General features: G+C 38.1%; 1 pseudogene; it reads right to left on the bottom strand.

The window, feature by feature from the left end:
• The window catches only part of LOC107679925 (copine-7-like), a 59,837-nt pseudogene that overhangs the window by 43,710 nt on the left and 7,075 nt on the right, over positions 1-9,052 (bottom strand).

Raw genomic sequence — 9,052 nt, 5'->3', positions numbered from 1 at the left:
ATACCTTTGTCGTTATACAAATTTATGTCCTCATTTGTCACAAAAACGAGCACACACATACACACACACACACACACATACACACATACATATATATATATATATATATAATTTTCTTTACAGTATATATTTTTGTGTGTGTGTTGTAAGGAAAATTGTTTTATACATGTACTCCTTTTAATCTATGCTGAGAAAAAAGTCACAATACAATCAAAAATTTCATTTCATTGTTTTATATTAGGTTTCCTTATCTAAAATATTTAAAGATATTAAAAGATTTTTTTTTTCCATGACAAAAGACCAGGACATGTTTTTATTTAGCTGAGAGGATGTAAATATACTTTCTAGCACTGGATTATTTAGACTTAAAATAGACGACTTCCTCCTGGGAGGTCAAAAATGTGCTGTTCTGCAGGAATATTGCTAATATTACGTTTGAGGAGCATTACGGATGTAGAGCATGACATTGAGAAACTATTATGCGCAATAACCATTTGACTAGATTATTATAATACTGTGCTGGCCGAATGGTTTCTGAATCCTTATATATAGGCTACAACTAGTTCATACTGCTGCTAGACTAGAGTCTCTGCTATCACTGCAAACACCAGACTGCCTCCCGCGGCTCCTCCAATCACAGGGAAGCAGACCTCTTATCAATTCCAAGTACATCTGCTGCTGGAAAACCATTTTGTTACAGAACTCCCCAGTTACGATACGGCCACCCTGCCAACATACAGAAATCAGACACGTTCCCAATACTGAGATCTAGTTTGAAAACTCTGTTTTTCAAGATTTGACTGGGTCAGTTCAGGTACACAGCCAAAACTGGATTGCATACCGATGGCAAGGAAAACCTGAACGGAAATTATAATGCCGTCAACCTTCCAATTAACTTGTTTACTCAAGTTATCAGGTGAGGTGAGGCGACAGGCTGCGTACTTTTGAGTGGATTTCTCAGTTGAGCTTTTATCAACCTACCACTCTTTGCTTACTGCTAGTTTAGACTTATTGCCATATTAAGCTTCTTTGCTAACAATTTTGACTGTTAAAAGCTTTGAATAAACAAATGTGTCAAACTTTTGTTTCATTCAACATTACTTCAAATATATAGAGAGCAAGGAAGCCAAGAGGAAGAGACTTTTGATCTTATTGTCGACTTAAAGAACCTCATAGTGAGTTATACAGAGCTGTAAAGGGGCTGTTAAATGAACCGGAGTTTGTCTCTTTACCCCTTACAGTGGCAGCTTTAAGATGTTTGAGAAGTATAACAGAAGCAGTGAGAGAAATGAAGTGATGTATGTAGCCTGAGGGAGTTGTACGTAGAGAGATTACATGGGAGGTTCATGAGGGTCTTAGAATATTATGCTATATTTACACATAATATGTAGTGTTCACCTTGAGAGAGAGAGCGAGAGGGAGAGAGAGAGAGAGTAAGTGAAAGGGAGCGCAAAGAGAGATATGAGTAGGCTTAGCTCCCACTTAATTTTAGCTCTTGCTTTGCATGACAATGGCACTTCCCCATTGATAGGTGCTGCATGAGCAGATAGTGGAACACCTAATGGTTTAAGAACACCAGAGAAGCACTTGGTACAACATAGAGACAAAAATCCACATGGTCTGAATCAGTTACCAATGGCTACATCTGAATATGCCAACCCAGTCTCATTGAAAAATGTGCCTGTGGCAGGATTTCGTCAAAATGTTGGCTCTTGCACGTTTTGAGACACTTTCATGTGCAGTGAGTGAAGCTAAAGCGTGTTCAGTTTGATCCAAAAGAGTTTTCAGACGTGATTCTGACAATGTTTTGTTATGTTATTTGTTGTTGTATTGCGGTTGTTGTATTGCGGTAGTTCAGAAATGAAATAAAAGTTTAATGCTCTATTGCATTTGAAAATAATGTATCACCTACGCTAAACTAAATCTAACCAATAGTGTTAACGTGAAAAAAGCAAAAGCAAACGTGAGATAATTAAAAAAACCATGCCATTTTAGCTTGCTTCTACAAGACTTTGAACTGTTTTATCGTGATTTGTGTTTCATACGCAGTGCTGTACCAGGTGAGCACCCGAGCAAGCTTACTTCAGAAAAGCCATACATATGGAGCAATGCAGGTAGAGGGCCGTTCTTTTTGTGTGCATAATCTATGTTGGGGGAGAGAGAGAGAGAGTAAGTGAAAGGGAGCGCAAAGAGAGATATGAGTAGGCTTAGCTCCCACTTAATTTTAGCTCTTGCTTTGCATGACAATGGCACTTCCCCATTGATAGGTGCTGCATGAGCAGATAGTGGAACACCTAATGGTTTAAGAACACCAGAGAAGCACTTGGTACAACATAGAGACAAAAATCCACATGGTCTGAATCAGTTACCAATGGCTACATCTGAATATGCCAACCCAGTCTCATTGAAAAATGTGCCTGTGGCAGGATTTCGTCAAAATGTTGGCTCTTGCACGTTTTGAGACACTTTCATGTGCAGTGAGTGAAGCTAAAGCGTGTTCAGTTTGATCCAAAAGAGTTTTCAGACGTGATTCTGACAATGTTTTGTTATGTTATTTGTTGTTGTATTGCGGTTGTTGTATTGCATTGTTTGTGTGCATAATCTATGTTGGAATATGCACACTTCCGTACAATATAGTAGGCAAAAAACTGTATTAATGATAGCCATCTACTAAAGATTACAACAATAATGGATGCCCATGATAAAAAAAAGGTTACGAGATACCCGCAAATCAAGCTAAAAACAAAACAATGACATTTTGATAAGTCGTAACTCCTGGAGAGAAATAGTGCAGACACTGGACAACGACCAAACGTTTTAATGCACATGCATCGGCTGCCTGTATTTGCACACTTGATCAAATGCCGTGTAACTTGAAAGACCATGTGCTGGGCTGTACACATATGCTAATCGTTCATATCAAAAACTGAAGTATACTTTGGGATTTAGACTATTATTATTATTGCTAATGCTTATGCTGTGTTCACATCATGTTGGAATTACTGTCATTCAAATATTCTGACAAGTCAAAACCATTCAAATTTTTGTCTTTTAAGGTTATTAAGGCTCAAAGTTTCTCTCACTTATCTATTGTAAGATGTGAAAAGAAATAAATGGCAGCAGCCTCAACAGTTACATTTACTTTTATGCATTGGCAGATACTTAAAGCAACTCACATTGCATCCAAGGCATGCATTATATTAGTTGATGCATTCCTTGGAAATCAATGTACATCTTTTGGTTAGATATGAAAGGTATTTTGCGGTAATCATCCATTGACTGTACATTGTTAATGTGTGCACTTTCTTAATTCTTAAACAGTTTGCCAGAGCATATACCTACTACATACTACCCAGCAACAACCCAGCTAAACACCCTGACAACCACCCAAAAATGCCATAGTAAACAGTTAGCAGCAGTGTTGCAAATAACCAAGAACACCCAACAACCATTTAGAATTGCTTTGCAACCACCCAGAACACCCTTGCACTGTGCACAGGCATTTTTTATTCTGAAAATCTGTTTTGATATTCTCTGGATAATTTTTGGACTCAATATTGAACTCAAGTTTTCCTACAGTGCGGCGCATTCACATAATGAACTCACATTTTGTGCCCCAAGTAATATTAAAAACAGTCAGTCTTTTTAAATCCTGCCACCCCTCTTTTCCATATTAGTCTTTGCTGTGGATGGACTGCGTTTGGAAGATATAAATAACAAAAACTGACAGCAGTCAGAGATTTGGTAAGCTTCTTACAAACCACTTGACGTCTTAACAAAAAGATTCCATTATGTCTAATGCCTAATGTCTTCACTGAGCTATTTAAATGAATACTTTTAGCAAAAAGGACAATAGCGCGCCACACATATCTGTTGCTTTGAACATTCAGCGATTGTAGAGCAGCACCCACTTAGTGTCTCACACTGTGACGATTCATACGCTCACTGCTTGCATGAGGACATTAAAGTCTAATTTTTATCTTATATTCTGGGCATTCTGGTAATATGATCATGGATCAATGCAACATGCTCCAGTTCATCATGAAAACATCGGATCTAATGGGAATAACATGGGAATATGCAAAATCAGACTATATTGACACATCCTAGACACGTATGCCAAGATAACGCCTGGCGGACGTTCAAGACAGAAAATGTAGACTAATGCCGAGGACAAGAAAACGGCATTGCATATATGTTTTGCACTGACTTTCTGGCAAAATGTCTGTGTCTAATATTAGTTGAATGGGGTTATAATTTTTTTCCGCTCCTGTGAAAGCAATCTGGCATGTGTAAAAGCTAACATCAGGGAAAAGATGGAAATAATTAATTAGATAAATACGACTGCTCTTGGACTGAAGTGTAAAACCATGCAAATGATATTCAAAGTGAGTATCTATATTAGTACAGTAAAATAATGACAGTGGCACTTCCAATGCTATGTCAGTATGCAGAAACTCTTTAGCTTAAGAGACTTTATTTTGTCATTCTGTGAAGAAAACCAAGAAAGCTTGTCAAATATGGATCTTCATATGCAAAGAAGATTACATAAAAAATTGGATTCCGCAAAACCAAAACTCAATTTCACAATCAATCATTCATTCAGTTGGTAGCTGGTGCTGATATTTTACACAGCACACTTTCACTGTTGCCATCATGACAAAGGAATAGGCTAGTTCCCCGCAAAATTTCATTTCATTTTACTTCATTTCATGGGAGATATTTAGAAAAATGTTCATGCAATGTCCATACATTGAGTCAATAGTGTCCTCTGTCCGGTTTTGTTTTTAGACACCACTGACTTTGACTGTATGGACGGTTAAAACATTCTTCAAAAGATCTTCCTTTACATTCCACAGAAGAAAGAAAGTCATACGGGTTTGGAACGACATGAGGGTGAATAAATAATGACAGAATTGTCATTTTGGGGTGAACAATCCCTTTAAGAGCACACTCACCAGAACTCTCATCAGCATAACAAATACTTCACAATGAAAACTAATCATGTTCATAATAATGCATCTCAAACCATCAGTTTTTAAACAACTTGCAGCTGCAGTCAGACTTAATCATTGGCATGCAGTGTGAAGATAATGCATTTAGCGTTATGATTGTCTTATCCACACTGATGAAACGGTTGCAGAGCATAACCATTTTTCCTTCCTACACTGCTCATCTTTGTGTACCGCTGCTCCCTAAGTGTGACTGAAATATGCTATGTAGAGAGCTGAACGTTTCTGAGATGCAAAAACGAATTTCACTGCAAAGAGTCGTTTAGTCTCAAATGGACTAAGATGAAGCACTGTTTTCATCGCCTGCACATGGAAATATGCAAGAAAATCTGAAGTACAAAGCGTCTGTATTATGGTAATCAGTCATTTCAAGATACTCAACTCATGTTGATTGTTAAACAAATCTCAGAAAACAAAGTCCACAATAATATCTCAATGGCTTTTTCATTTGTCTTTGCCTGTTTCATGTGGGCGCTCTTTAAAATTGAATCTTTTGAATGCAACGAACGCTGAAGCAGGGTGGCATCTTTCACTTTGTTCACTGTGATGTTGAACGTGGCACAGTTGTTGGAATAATGGGGCCAGGATTAAGATTTCATCCTTCAGCCTGACACATTGCTGCAGACAGCTTCGCAGCTTTGCTGAGCTGTCTTCAGCACCACTGCTGTGGCTCCAGATCATTTTTTTTTCTTACACTGACTGCTTTGATATGGAAAAAAAAACACCACAGTGGTCGCTCTCTTTGCTTCAAGCGCTCTTTCCTGCTGTGTGACAATTCCCTGCACCTAGATTCATTCCAAAAAGTGCCCACTCCCCCCACTCACAGCCCAGTCAACCTTCACAGTCAAGCCCTATACTATCAGAATGTCAACTGAAGGCATTGCGCGAAATTATACCCATCCGACAATCTCTAACCTAAAGCCTAGGCCTAACACTTAGACCTGTTTAACTTCTAATCATTGAAGAACAGAAAGGTGATCCTGTAGCACTGCAAATGTACAATTTAAAAATACAATACTAATGTATTTATTTATAATTAGTTATAGACTGATATATTGGCCAGCAGAGACAGAAATGAACTTTTCTATTGAATGGATCACTGAATCATTCCCTCAGTCGTTTCATTCAAAAACACCATTCAAAAAGGAATGAAACACCACTTTATGTTGCCGTGGCTTTGTTTGGAACTATTTAGCCAATGCCAAAATAGAGCAAAAACAACAATATTGACAAGATTGTGCCTAAAAAGGTAACTTAATATGAACTTGCTTGTATTTAGGGGAAACAGCATTCTTGCTTGTGTGATATTGCTTAACTTTATCATATGATACAAAAATAACAAAAACTCACACAGGGGCATTTTTTGCCCATATATCTTTAATTTGGGGGGCATTTTTGCCATAAGCAACTGTTCATTTCAGAATCTGTTGGCCAGGCCCATTAATCATCCATTTGTAAATTATCATCCTTCTCAATAAAAAGTGCACATTTCCTGTTTTCAGATATTTTAATGAATACATTTTGTTTAAAACTTATGGAAGCCTGTTTCCAATGTGGGAAAAAAAATTATATGGTAATTGTAACTTTCTTTATCACAATTCTGACTTTTTGTCTCGCAATTCTACATTTTTGCCTCACAATTCTGAGAAAAACTAAAAGTTTTTAAGTTAAAAGTAAAAGTTAAAATTAAAAGTTGCAATTACATTTTGTAATTTTTATTCCATGACGAAAACAGGCGTCCATGTAAACCTGTATAACTTTCCTTTATATATTTCTTAAAATCAAAATCTTACATTTTTGAGCACTGCTAGATGTTTTTGCGGTTTTTGTTTACCTTTATGGTTTTTGCCACTTCATCTATGTATTTAAGCCCAATTAGTCCAGGGCAAAAGTGAGGGTGAGGGCAAAAGATATTAACTGAGTAACCTGCTTATGGCCAGCTGGGGACCCTTCAAACATAGCTTGCAAATGGTGGTTAAAACCACTACTGAGACCAACAGGAAAAAAGGAAACTCACTTCAGTCCATTGACCTTGGTTCTGTACCATGAGCATGACGCAGGGGTCAGACTTATTGAGCGTGTCTCGGTCCAACAGGGACTTGCAGGAAACACGCAGCTCCACCTTGGATACGCAAGCGGCAGGGCCTCCTATGCCAGCCACTGGGGACGTCGCTTCCTGTGAGTCACTCATCCTGACAGAAAGTTGAGTGCGGAGGGTCAGCCGGAGATGGGAGACGGCAGTGCCAATGGGCTGATCTTTAAAAGCCTCAGTTTGATTGAAGCAGGACTCTCCCATGCAGGGAGTCTATTTTTTTAATGTGACCTTGTGTTGTTTCTGCGTAAAGCAAAGGATGTGGGATGTCTTAAAACATATCTGTCAGTTCGACTTAAAGCTCTCTACAGAAAGACATCTCTATGTTTGATTCGCTTTAGAGGAGAATGGGCTGCTGGGAGTGGTTCAGATTTAAAGGGATCAAATGGGATGTTGTAAATCAGAGATGTCCATTAGTATTACAACAGCAAAATCCCAGATGAGATCTTCAGTTGACAGCCTCTTCCACAACAGACTCCTAAGTGAGAAATAAGCATGTGTGGGTAAGAAATATCAGGATGTACTTTCTAAATGTACTTTTAACATCCAATGAATGGTCAAAAGCACTGAAACCACATTGTCATGAAAATCACAGCTTATGTACACACAGTTAGGATTCACATGCGAGTAGATAGATACAGTATAATTGCATGGACTGAGTTAATTACATGAACATCCACGTGTTGAATTTCCTTACTCAGATTTCGCAACAGTTGAAGTTAGTCAAGCATATTTGTGGTGATGACCAACAGAAAGCTGCTTGGTTTGAAAGTGGCTCCTGTGTGAGCTATATATGCTTCACATATCACTAACACTACTGACAATGGCAAAAATTGTACCCATCATTTTCATTTTAATCAGGTTAACCCTTTAACCTGGCAGTCAGAATATCTTGATCATTGGACAGTTTTTAAAATTGAACATTCTGTTGAAACCTGTAGGCTATATTACTTACACTCTAAAAAATGCTGGGTTGTTTCAACCCAAGGTTGGGTCAAATATGGACTAACCCAGCTGTTGGTTTAAATTTTTTTATTAAATTTTGACCCAAAGTTGGGTTGAAACAACCCAGCATTTTTTAGAGTGTATACTATTTAGCCTACTTGCATTTTTATTGTTTACATTTACAGTAACTTTAATTGTGGGAATAAAGTCACATTTGAAGTGGGTTAACTTCTTTGTAGAGGTAAATAGAGAAACCCGAACTTTCGCGCAACATGCTCCAAGACTTCAACTAACTTTCGTTACATTTTTTTTTTTTTTTAATATATTGTGATATTTTCTGTAATCAAGCGGAAAAAGTAATGGAACTGTTTATTTTTTCGCTGTTCTGTGATTATAATACTAAAAAGTGAGGGATACCGTTGCAATAGTTATAGTATAGTTCACCCAGAACGCGTTTTTACATTCCACTGCGCTACTTTTCCTTGGTTTTTATGTAAACGTACGTAGCATACGTCTGGCTTTTGCTTTGCATCGCCTCGCGCATGACACCGGGTTCAAAAAAGTCCAAAGAAATTCAACTGGGGAAAAACGCGGTCTCTGGACAGTTGATTTTTTTCCCACTGCCAATTAAGCGTGTCATTTAAACGCCAAATCGTGCGTGATTGGCTTCCAAGCAAACGCGATTTCTCCTTGCCAGCGTGTTTTTGCCGCCAGGTCGAAGTAGGCGCTCTGATTGACTTGTCATCTAACTTTGTAACACGTCTAAATAGAACTATGTCGTTTTTAGCCCCCTCGCACCTTTTAATTGGCTTTCCTTTATAGTGCTCAATCTAACCCGTCCCCTATAATTCGTGCCCTGCTGTCATATTTCGATATCACATTACCAGTAACATTAATAATGTGTTTTATGTATTAGATATTCACCCTCTGAAAGATCAAATCAGCAAAAGCAATGCGTAAATCTATCAGCCAGCATTGCAATGCGCTCCAGCGCGCGTGGTTC

This window comes from Sinocyclocheilus anshuiensis, unplaced genomic scaffold, assembly GCF_001515605.1.
Source record: "Sinocyclocheilus anshuiensis isolate Anshui unplaced genomic scaffold, SAMN03320099.WGS_v1.1 scaffold256, whole genome shotgun sequence".
Lineage (NCBI taxonomy): Eukaryota > Metazoa > Chordata > Actinopteri > Cypriniformes > Cyprinidae > Sinocyclocheilus > Sinocyclocheilus anshuiensis.
The sequence above is the reverse complement of the archived record's forward strand: the minus strand, read 5'-3'. Positions and strand labels throughout refer to the sequence as shown.